The sequence below is a fragment of the Chironomus tepperi genome, unplaced genomic scaffold, assembly GCF_022539635.2.
Source record: "Chironomus tepperi strain 1889 unplaced genomic scaffold, CSIRO-AGI_Ctep_v1 contig_354, whole genome shotgun sequence".
Lineage (NCBI taxonomy): Eukaryota > Metazoa > Arthropoda > Insecta > Diptera > Chironomidae > Chironomus > Chironomus tepperi.
Genome location: NW_027226476.1, coordinates 2,636,925 through 2,649,886, shown reverse-complemented (window position 1 = coordinate 2,649,886; position 12,962 = coordinate 2,636,925). Strand labels below are relative to the sequence as shown.

At 31.6% G+C, this 12,962-nt stretch overlaps 1 protein-coding gene across 1 annotated transcript in view; it reads right to left on the bottom strand.

Moving 5' to 3' along the window:
• Positions 1-2,607, bottom strand: part of LOC139094533 (acid sphingomyelinase-like phosphodiesterase 3b) — a 63,980-nt gene extending 61,373 nt beyond the window's left edge. The window contains exon 1 of the mRNA XM_070645601.1: positions 2,227-2,607. The gene's annotated coding sequence lies outside the window, so the exon portion shown is untranslated. The remainder of the gene's footprint in view (positions 1-2,226) is intronic.
• Positions 2,608-12,962: the final 10,355 nt, after the last annotated feature.

The window sequence follows — 12,962 nt, the reverse complement described above, 5'->3', positions numbered from 1 at the left end:
ATTCTCGAGAATTGTTTTGATATGTTTTAAGAATATGATTGCAAAATTTATAACCAGTTAGAAGCAATTAGGAACAATTTTGAATATTTTAACATTGCTGTTCCTAAGCAGTCCTGCTTGTGAATATTGACTATTTCTATGTGAATTCTAAAATTCTGATTCATACCCGATCAACATATTTGAAATGGTGCCAAAAAATCGGTATGTTTAGTTGTATTCGCAATGTGACTGTCAATTGATTCTACGGCACATGGTGTAGGCATGGTCGAAAATTATGCTCCAGACCAATTTAACTCTGGCCTGAAGGCTGGCATTTCATCAACACTGGTTTGATATCAGAATCGTAAAGCTCTTGGATCTGATTTTTAGCCATTTATACACAATGTACTTGACGATAAGCAATCTCGTCGCCTTGGTGGCAACACTTCCACATATGCTGATCGGGACAATTTACAATTTTGCAAGACTTATTTGCAATTTTGTTTATGTACGAAAAGCCTTTCGAACCTACAAAATACTGACTATTTTCAACAGTGCTACATAAGCTGTTTATGTCCTACCAGATCTTGTTTTGTGGGCCAGGAAGTAAACTGGATTCTACTTTTAGTTTTTCCAGGAGAATTCTGCCTTTTTCCCTCGATCAATAACACGAAATTTGTTGACTGACGCTTGGAATGTTGAAATAAATTTATTTTCGGGGAATAAAGTCTGCTAGTCATGAAATGTCGGCTATGATTTAATTTTTAGAATTTCCACAGAAAGCAGCGGGAGATGTGGATTTTTAGATAAATATATGCCTACAGCATGTAATAAACCAAAGTTTGAAATAGGAATTCTGTGAATTAATAAAAATTTTGTGTGACGGGGAGGAACTGACCCTGATATTAAAAATGCTGAATCTTGAAAAAGACACCTGTCGACATAAATTGCTTAAAAATTTATTCACAAAAATTTAAAGACATTTATGATTTTCTAGTCATTTTCTCTCAGTCGATTCCGATTTTTGTACCACAAAGTCGCTTCCATATCTGAATTTTTCAAAATCATTAAATACAATAAAAATGTCAAACTTTCACAGATGTTTTAGATAAAATTTATGTCACATATTGTACACCATAAAAAAGTGGCATTAAAGTTCTCAAAAGAATATTATGCGTGCATCTGTTGAAGATTTATTGTCACGACTTTTCCATTGACTGAATGTCACTCATAAAACAATCATAAATGAATTATATTGACTTGAAATATTTATGTTGTTGTGCTTGTAGTATGAATTGGATTGGCAACAACAATGTACATAAAAATGAAGTTTTTGTAGGTCAGAATCGATGTTTTTAAAACTTAATGGAACTAGCCAATCTGAAATTTTAAAGGAATTTGTTGTTATAGATCAGTTTTTCCCAAACTTTTTAAGGCCATGACCAAAACCGCATACGGCATACGGCTCATGGAATTTTTATAAAAATTCTGCTGCACACAACAGTACACAGTTAGGCACACAGCCGTAAATTATTGATTTTACTTTAAAGAATCTGAATTTTGTTGCTCTTTAAGTCTAACTCTAAAAATTATTTGACAAATTTCTAATAATTTTTCAATAACCAAATTAATTCAAATTTCAAGCTAGTCTTACATCAATCCACAATATTCACAATAATCAACTCAAAAACATCAAACGAATATTTTTATAAATTTCACTGCCAACAATTTCAATTCAAGACACGAATCACGAAAAGTATCAATCTTTTGAATAATGGCAGGAGGAAATCCTTCCCCTACAAAAGAACATCAAAATCCAAGAAATATTTAATTGATACTTTCACAATTGAGTCAAAATGATCCTTGGAATCAAGCAAGACCTATCAAATTATCACAAAACCCTATTCAGCATCGAATTAGAATCGATATCTCTTATCAAGCACGTACTTCAAAAAGTGGTTCAAACAAATTAAAGTCATGCAAAAAAATATTTGCCTCAAGTGAAAAAAGAAATGTGAGAAAATTTCAACTTATGCTGCTTTGCAGCTTGAATATCAAAATCATGTATTTTATCCTTCGACCAAGGGAAAAAAAGCCCCAAAATATTTCTCATGTCTATGAAATTTTAATACTGTATACACGTGGCGGACTGTACATATATGTATGTATGCCCCCCTTCAACCTGATAATACTTGTGCCTTCATAATTCCTGTATATAAATTCATATGTTTATAGTTAGATACGAACATAAAACTTTGTATTATTTCTTTATCATAAACGAGTCATCTTGATAGCATCGAGGAAAGAAAAATTCTTTTTTAGTATCCTATCAAAAAGTTTTTCCTTTCTATCGAAAGTTCTTCCTTCTTCTTTCACTTGCCACATACATACACTCTGAGAGAATTCCTTTAATTTATTATTTAGGTATATTTTCTTAATATTTTTTTTCACTTTTTTTATATTTTTTCACAATTTTTCTCTCATTTGAAATATTTTATCATTATTTTTATTAAGCATGCATTAGGTCCACAAATGGAACTGTCCACAATACACAAGAAAAAAATTTTTCTTTTATTTTTATTCCCGAAATGAAAATAATCGCGGCAAAAAATCGCACTTACGTTTGATTCAGTCGACTTTATGCACGAAACTGAAACATGACGAGATTCTCGTGTGCCGGAGAAAGGCAATGGGAAAGGAAGAATGTTGTGATATTGAGGATAATAGGGAAAATTGGAAAGAATGGAAATGTTGGAAATGCGACTGGATGTGGAAAATTGGAAAATGCATAATACGAGGAATTATTCCGTGTTTATATGATGTAACAAGTTTCTCTATCCTTTGCCTTTTCTCATTTTCTAGTCCGTGATAGCCGAAAAGCATTTATAATTCAATAGAAACGTAATTTTCTTAAAGACTCTCTCTAGGTTCCTATAGCACAATGATACTTTCTCTTCTTATCATAGCATGACTATGTATTGTATAGATTTTGAAACCTATTGCATTTTATGCTGCACACTGAACGGCAATTTAAACTTAATTATAATGCAATCAAAATTGTAGAGTCTATAATTGAAAATAAATAACTTTGAAGCAAAATTGCTTCAAGACATCTTCTCAATTAGTGCATTTCTTCCTTCTTTTCACAATCTACGCTCTGGTGACTTGAAGCAGCATGTTATAATGAAATTTGATGCATCTATGCTTTCGATGTCCAGTTCTCTAATTAATTCAATCCAACATTCTTCGTTTTTCTCCTCATTTTCATCTCAATTTAATTTTCTAATTACTCATTGTGTGAAAAATTAAAAATGAAAATCATGAATTTTCAAATGAGGATTGAAGAAGTAGGGAAATCGAAATCAAACGGCGATAGACGATGGAAAAATATGAGCATAATTAATTGAATTCATTGTACAATGATCAATAATTAATAATGAAAATTTTCATTTATATTCGCATAAATTATGAAATATAAAGTCCACTTAATTAATTTACTTCGATATTGTTCTAACAAGTATTGTGCTTTTTTGTGTTTGTTTCTAATTTATAGCTACTGAAAAATTATGAAAGCTGTACGTATGAGAGTTATTAGGGGGATTGTTGACTGAAGCGCAAAAACTGATTTTTATTTACAATTTAGATAAGTTGGTGGCTTACTGAGGCTTTAATGTCCTCGAGTAGCAATAGTTTGGCACCAGGCAGGCGTGTCTCTGATTTGGTACCGGACTTGGCTTAAAATAAGCTTAAAATTGACTAAATTATAGATAATTATATTAAGATTGAGAAGGATTAGTGAATGTAAGTATTATCCCAGACGATTTGGTCTATAAGCAGAGCATTGCCTGCTCCTGAGGGTCAGCCACTAAAAACCCCTTTGATATGTTCATATCAACATGACACAAAACTTGCCGATAGATTTGTATCGGCTTTGAAACCCAATAAATCGATATTCTATGAGCTGGTCACTTTTTACATATCCAATTGAGACGGATAAGACATTCTATTCCTGCTTGAGTATCCTCTTTCAGCATGAAAAGCTAATAATCTCAGCGATAATTTAAAGTAAACAGTATCAATTGCAAATCAGCACCCAAAATGCCATTGTTTTATTAATTAATCCTTACAAAGTTTCCAGTTGAAAGGAGGCGGCAATGGAGAGAGCAAATATTTTTGTGATTATTATTAGATTTAAATAATGTATAATCGTGTTAATGAATTATGAATAAATTTATTAAATTTATTAGTTTATTAATGAAATTAAGTTGAACAACCAGCGCTATTTGCTATAGCCTAAAAAATATATTTATAGTTGTTGCTAATCATATGCAAATACATATAATATGTGTGGGAAAATGAAAATGAAAATGAAATATTTGATAATTATACTTTAAAAAATACAGACACAATTATGTGGCTTTTATATATAGACTAATGAAATCAGGATGAAAATACCCCAGACTAATCCGTATCAGAATAATAACAATGCTCATTAGAATAAATTTCGAAGAAAAAAAAGTCTTCAATCTCAATGAAAAGAAAGAAGCTTGTGGTTGGATTCTTGATGATTTTTCATCACCTACGCAGTATAAAGCCTTTAACAAGGCACGTCTATATTTCTCAGTTCATTGAATATGCAAAAAAAAGGAATTGAAATTCTTCACTTTAAGGCTTCTCTCAAGCAGCAATAAAGCACGTGCAGCAAGGCGAAACCCTTCTAGAAACTCAGAAGCAAAGAATCAATAAAAAATACAAAGAATTTTGAAAACAATAAAAAAGGTTTTTCAATTATGAGTACATTAGAATTCTAAAAATATCAACTGCATGACATTCATTTTAAAATTCTCAGAAAGCTTCTTATTAGTAAGAGTTAAGTCAACAATATTTGTTTTAGGAATTTTGCTCGTTGATTTTCGCAAAATTTTCATTCAAATATAAAGAATTAAGTCATGTTGAATATTTAATGATGTTTTGTCGTTAAGTCTTTATTGAAGGTATTGAATGAAGCAGATGTAGGAGTTAAGGAAAATGAGAGATTTCTGAGAGTTTTAGATCAGAAGTGGGAAGATTCAGTGGATTCTGGATTCTGGATTCCAAAAGTCCAAAACGACATCTCTATTATGACTTACGGAACCTTATCGTTACTACTGAAGTTCTAGAGAACAAGAAGTACACACCCAAAATGGGAATCGAACCCACGTCATACGATTTTTGGTTGCATGTTCCTTCCATGGAGCAATCAGGGGGTTATTAGGCAACTTGACATAAAACACACTTAAACCTTCTTTCTCTTTCCAGTGCTCATTATACAGCACATCACAAATCCAATATGGACTATATATACCCCCTATACCCTCTCCTCGGCCATTCTTTAAATATGTCCCTGCCTAGAATCATTAAAATTTCATCCTTATCTTCTCTCATACATTTCATATGTAGAACTAGCCAGGAATGCACATGATGAAAAAAAAAAAACCAAAAATCCGGCCCAAGCTAATTTGACTCCGGCCTGAGTCTTGGATTTTCGGCCAATTTTACGTTTTGTGCTTTGCTGGGAAGAAATCCCAGCTTCAACGTTTTTTGATCCACGACCTGAATGAAAAAATGCGCATTAATCACATTCTATATTCAATAGCCTTTTCAAATTTACTTCATCTTTTCAATTTGAGTTAAATCAATTTTTCAAAAATTGTTGACGACGACGAAATTATAAATTTTTTCGACTAAAAGCTTTCTGATTTCTCTCAAAAACAGATGGAGAAAATTCATCACAATATGAATAAATCAAAGAAGCACACACAAAAAAAATAATATTAGAAAATCAGACGAGATGAAATGTTTCTTCTGTATTTCCATTATTTCATCGAAGATTTTATTTATAAACAAATACTCAAATACTTGAGTGCATGGAGTGGAAGGGGAGGAAAAAATGTTTTTTTTTTGTTGCTTATGAAAATGAAATAAATTTTTAAAGACTCTATGAATTTGTTTATCGCAATATAAAATTCAGCAATTAGTTCCACATTGTGAAATATTGATTGTATTTTATTAATTATGAAAGAAGGAAAGCTAGCACAGATGTTGACATTTGTTAGTGATCAAGGCGCATTTATGTAATTTGGAATTTTAAAGCATTTCTCTTGTAAGGCACATAGCATTGAAATAGCTGAGTATCCGTCCCAGACCAGCGTGAATCTAGTTACGGGCCAGAATAAATGAAATCCGGCCTCAGGGTAGAATCAAGATGGTCTTGAGCCGGATTTTTGGCACACGATGTGGAAATAGTCGAAAGTCAGATAAACGTGACTCTGGATCGGATTCAGATTTGATAAACTCAGACCTAAGGACAGAGGCTTGTTGTTTTGGCGCAGTTTATTTAGCCGTTTGTAAATAGAGCAAAAGAATAGATGGAAGACCCAGAGTTGGAGCTCCGAAAAGAACAGTGGACAAACAGTTTGAACGAAATGAAGACCAGACAGAGTCAGGATTGGTCAATGGATAGAAAGTCGAAAGAAAGAATAGACTAATATATGACAGATATATGATATGGTCAAACGAGAGTGATTCAAACAAGCATTTAGACAGATGAACCAGGGAATAAACTGAAAAATCGAAAAATAAAGTAAATATCAGCAAGACAGGCAGTCACATCTACAACTTATGGATACAAATTTTATCCATTCTCAAAAATCAGCTAAATATATATTTATGAGTATGCAGCATAGTGTGAACCAAAGTTATTATTTTGTTTTGAAATTATAATGAAAGTTTTTAGTACGAGAGAGAAATAAAAGCCAAAAAAAAAGCTGTTTGAAGGCATAACTTGAAAATGGAATAAAGTATAGTGAGATGAGGAAAATTCCTCGTTCATAATTGAATGGTAATCAAAAACACAAGAAAAATTATTTCTTCTGAAATTGCTTTTCAATTTGTATGAATAAATGATTTGAATGTTTTCGTACACAAAGTTATTCACAAACTTCTTTTACTCATTCATAACAATTTCCTTTTAATTTTGCCACTCTTTGTTCTGTTCCTTAGCTCTCTGTACATTTTTTCTATAACCATAAATTAAATTGTTAAGTGTCTTGATTGCATATTGATATTTATGAGGCATAGATATCTAGGGTTGGAAAATTTGATTGAGTTCTGAGAATTTACTTGTTATGGGCTTTATAAGAGAATCAAATTGAGCATTCATTAATATGAATAGTTAAGTTATTGCTGATAACACTTAATTGTGTTAAATTCATCATTTTGTCTTGCTGATCACTTCCCTTAAAGACAATGAGCATATTTTCCTGAATTAGCGAAGTCACCTAAATGAACGTAGTCACTTAAATGAGCATACTCACCTAAATGAGCGTACTTCCTTAGGATTATCCTTGTCTGTTCGACTTTAGTGTCATTTGGTTAGTATTTTCGTATCTTTAAGGTATTTAACCATCTTTAGTAAGTTTGTCATTGTCACCTCCTTAAAAGTATCAAAATTTAGCATCACAGACACGTTTACACACCAATTTCCAGTCATTAACCCAACAAATACAAAATACAAATTCATTTCTCAAAATTGATCTTAAAGTCTATTCAATTTCATCGATTGTATGTCTCTCACCACGACTCCAATCAAAGCATTTTCTTTACTTAATCCATTTTAATTGAGAATTCAGAGCAGCACATCCCTTGTGCAACAACACAAAACAAATCTAGTTCATTGAATTAAGAAAGCAGAAAAAAGTTTATTTTGACTGAGGTACAAAAGGAATTTTCATGTGATTACTATTCCGTATTTAATCTATAAAACTTTTTTTTCCACTTTATTTGACCTCTTCTATTCATCTTTGCCTATCTTTCTCTGTTTGAGATTGCGGTATCAACGAAATCATTCAGTCAGTCAGTGAACTAAGCCAGTAATCTTGAAAAGATTTCTTTACTTTGTGTCCCATGCATTAATATGAATTTGTGATTTGCTTTTCTTTGGCTCCTCAACCTCACCTTTATCATATATATAACATTCTCGTTTTCCTACCTACTGATACAGAGAGTATCATTAATAATGTACATGCATTCATGTCTTTTCATATTAACCTTTATGCTTCATATTTTTTGACTTTTAGCAAATTTTTGAAAGTGAAAGTGATTGATGTACAAGGTTGGAGTTGACTGAATGCGCTGATGACTAAAGTGCAGCATCAGCACGCGTTTTGATTCTTCAAGTGGGTATGCAGAGTCTTAAATGCTGCTGCAGAATCGATAACATATTCCAAGTTGACTAAAATATGTTAGAACTAGTCATTGACTAGTTGGACCGTATTTTTGTACACTCGGGTATACATACATCCTTCATGTTTTCGTATGTTACTGACTGTTGACATCAAAGTAAAATTAAGTCATGTTATGTAAAGCTAAGAAGCTACTTAGAAATGCTTTTCGGTCATCCACTATATGCTGATCCTTCTACTAACTTGCTACTAACTCAAAACAAAATTTTAAATGATAAGAAGCAAAAGGCACAGAAAGAAAAAGGAAAAAAAGATATAGGATGTACCTTTATCTTCTTTGTTTCTTGACTTACTAAATCATTTTTATCATCATCATCATACTAATAATAATTCTTTGATCCATAATGTTTATACAATACAAGTGAGCGACATGGGGACTGTTAGATAAGTTAGAAATCTACTAAGTTGAATCCTCAATGAATAAATTATAGTCTTTTTCTATCTGTTTGTCTATTTTTTTCATATCTCTATGGTTGGCATCTAAAACAACATCCAAACATACATGAAACATCTAAAATATGAGATGAATGTGGACGTTCCATAGCATATGATATATGATCGTTCCTATAACTGTAGTTTGCCCAAAAATATCTATCATGGGAAACAGAAAAAAAAAATACAAACAGCAAAAGAATTTCTTTTCCCGTTCCTCCCTCTCTGTGTATATGTCCTGCTGTAAGGAGGACATTCAACATTCACATATATCATTTTTCTTGTGAAAAGTATGTGGAGCATAACTAGAAATATTTTTTGACATAGATTTTTCTCTCATATACACATCATTCATTTATTCACTCAAATTTAACTCAATTTATTCATTCATTCATACATAAATATATCTTCTAAAACTAACTCAATATCCAGTGTTGTTGGACCTAGTGTCTAGCTTCAGTGTCTGCCTGCAGTCTACCTTTAGTCTTTCTCAATTTAAAGTTATTCCAGTGTTAAATCGCATGACTAATGTCAATTTAGTGTATAATCATACAAGCACTTGTATATTAAGGAACATAGTCTGAGAATCACTGTCCTAGTCAGGAAGATCTAAGTATGTCCACACATTCATAGACATGACTCATAACACCATCAAGTCTTTATAAGATATTGTCCAAAAAAAAAGTCAGATACCAACACTGCCACATGAATGCAATTTTGTATGTGATTGAGATGACATTTGGCAGTTACTGTCGCCTTTTATTTTATCCTTTTTTGTCCTCTCATGTCCCCCCATTTGAAACGATGTTCATTGAGAAGTTTTTAGGTCGAAAAGTGTTTCTTGAGCAGAAAATTTATGACTAATAGTTATTATGAATTATGGTTACTTAAAAAATGTCATTAAGTAGACTTAATACATTCGAACAAAAGTTTTGAAGTCCCCTTACATTTTTGGATGTAACAAATAACACTATCCGGACTTCTAATGCTGCTTCTTACATAATATTATTTTTTTTCTTGGCTTTCTAGCATTCATGATTGGTCTCTGATTTGCCTTCTTATGATGCCCATGAGCAAATAAAATCATTTATTAATGAACTCTTGAACAACCCTTTTGTCACTATCAGACCGAAAAATTTAACCAATTTACTCATACTTAACATGTATATTATATAGTTATGCTTTTTTCTCATGCTTACCGTCACCCTCAGATTAACAACACCACCCACATAAATTCATAAATTTTATACTTTTCTTTGCTTTTGTCATATTTCCTGTGCCAGAGACGGCAAAAATTCGTTTGGAAAGATTTATGTGAGTGTGGGAGTTTGGAGCGCCTTTTTTTGCGTTCATGATTTATATTTATGGATGCTTTTTGTGAGTTAACAGATATAGTTGCATTAAGCTAAGATTCGAAAAGGAAGTTTATATAAACAATTTGCTAAAATTGATAAGTGTTAAAGATATCTTGGTTGAAGCAAAAATGTAATAACTGTGGGTTCAATTCCCAGAATGTTAGACAAATTTGAAAATGGGCATATATCTTGTAAATTTTTTCTTTCTTTTATTATTCCAACAAAGCTTTTTGCCACAAAAATGACTCAATTACTTAGGAACCGTTCACTAATTGCTCAAAGAGGGTTGAGGGAAGGGTTGAAATTTCGTTACGCCTTAAGGAAAGTAGGTGGTCAGAGAGTCTATTTTTCCCATCATGTAATAAGTGAATAGTTCGTTAGTTTTTGCCCTTAGTTTTTGTGCGTATTCCAAACTTTCTCTAAATGACTACTTCTCAAAGTGCTCAATGTGCCCAGACAGCCTTCAACTCTAGAATCACAAACTAAAAAATAATACTATCCGTACATAGTTTAATAACATACACAAAGTATATAAAGTTTTTAAGTGCAAACAATAAAAAAAGTTATTAAAGTCATTAAAGCTAGAAAAAGTTTCGTTTTTTTTCACTTCTTGTTCCTCATTTTCTCGACTCGTTTTGTAGAGAGCTTATTATTACCATCTCTAATACTAATATTAACATTAGTACATATAACCACCCCTTTTTTCATCTCATTGTAAAATTGTTTTATTTTAAATACATTACATTTCTGAAATTTTGGGGAAGTTTCAAGCGTACGTATACATTATGAGATATTTTACATACATTGCCTGATTTCATTTCTGATATTGAAGTCAACTACCTAATTATGTAAGAATTTTCATAAATGCTTACATTATCGTGTGAAAAAAATCATATAAAGTTTCAGGAAATGAGATGATGAAAGAATCGATTAAAAGTTTAATCATATTTTTAATGATTTTATATATTTTAATGCATCTCATGAGCTTCATTTGCTGTAGTTCAACTGAGACACAGTCGTGAAACATGAACATTGAGAGATGGGAACTTAATTTAGTTAGCAAACTGCTCATTGACTTAAACAGTGATGAGCACTGTGTACCATGGGACACTAGTAGCACACTCGGTTACGATCGAAGCTTATCATCAAGGTGTGCCACGAAAAATAAAAGGTTGCCCATTACTGACTTAAACTTATCGACCATTGCTAAAAATATCCATTAAGTAAACAGTTCAAATCTAATCTCATTTCATTTATGTTTAAACCACTCTCATTTCTGAAGCTTTACAGAATTTTCACCGATTTTCTCTTTAGCGGGCTCGTCTCTAGACAGAACTTTGAAGACATCCTAAATCCAATTCAATAAATTTTCAATATTTGCTTAAAATTCATCATAAGGAACTCTCCATTAAAGTATGTCAGTGGTGGGCAACCTTTTATTTCTCGCGACACACCTTGACGGTAAGTCTAGACTAGTGTTGTCCAAACTGTGTGCCGCGGCAAACTTGTGTATCAATGACATTTTTTGAAAATTCCTCTAAGTTGTACCGTGGCGGTAAAAAGTAGCCTCAATTGAAACCACAATCATCATACGGTTCATAGCATTTGTGCCGCGGGACACAGGTTACCAACCACTGAAATATGTTAATTTAAATGAAATAAAATTATACTTTGAAAATATTAATTAAGAATCATAACAAATTTCAACCTTAATGCCTATCGTCATCATCAAAAGTCGTTGGATATCAAAGGCATGTATATGTATATAAAATTAATTAAAGCTAATGTATTTTTATTAATTTAGGTCCTTTTTGGATAATTAAAATGATTCGGTCCCACACTTATCACAATTTTAATAATCACCACACGATTGTTAGTCTTTATTATCATTTCTTAAAATATTAGCATAAGTCAATGGGATGTTAGGATATTTTTGTGCCTTACTATTTTAAGACATTGAACTAACTTGTATTCAACCGCAAATAAAACATACATTTTCAAAAACTTAAGTAAAAGATTATACATTTTATTACAGAAAATATGTGATTTAGGCATTATGTTTGTAATCACAGATATGAGCAGCAGAGATATTTACACATACATTATGTGTGAACAGTAAAATAGGAAATATGTAAGGAAATGAGCCAATATAAAGTGTTAATGACGTATTAAAAATGGTTGGATGAATAAACTTGGAAGGTTTCATGGAAATCTGTTCCTTTAAGGACAGGAAGGTTAAAAAAAACGACTTAGATCCTTGACTTTCTTTGAATTTCAAAAAAAAAGTTAGTAAAGCAACATGAAAATTGAAAGTTTCATAAAATTTAATTAGGACTCGAACCCTTAATTTGTCAGTAAATTATGCCATTTAAAAATGTGAGCTTCAAATCTAAATTTAAAGTTTGCGTAAAGATCATGTGTTTCTACATATTTCACCAGCTATTGTGAAGTTGATGCAGCAATAGAGGTCAAATACATATATAGTTTTAAAATTGTCATATATCAAAAATCAATATTAAATCCCCGATTAGAGCAAGAATTTCATGACAGTCAAGTGACAATTTGTATGGCAGTTAACATGAAACTTACCACTTGGACTGTATATGTTAGTCACTAGGCTGTCATGTATATTTTGTGTCCATCGCGAATCTGATCAAAAATTTGCAAATAAGGAGAAACCCCTTCCAGAAATGTCAATGATAGAATTAGCTCCAAAAAAGCAATCTCAAAATAACTCAATATTAAGTGACAAAAATTCCAAAAAAAAAGGTCCCTACTAAATAAATCATAAAATCCTTTTTCTAATTTAAAAATTACCCTCTAAATAAAAATATTCAGCACCGCCTATAAAATGAGTAATATAAGTCGAGTATTACAATAATTCACAATAGAGCCTTTTAATATGATATTGTGT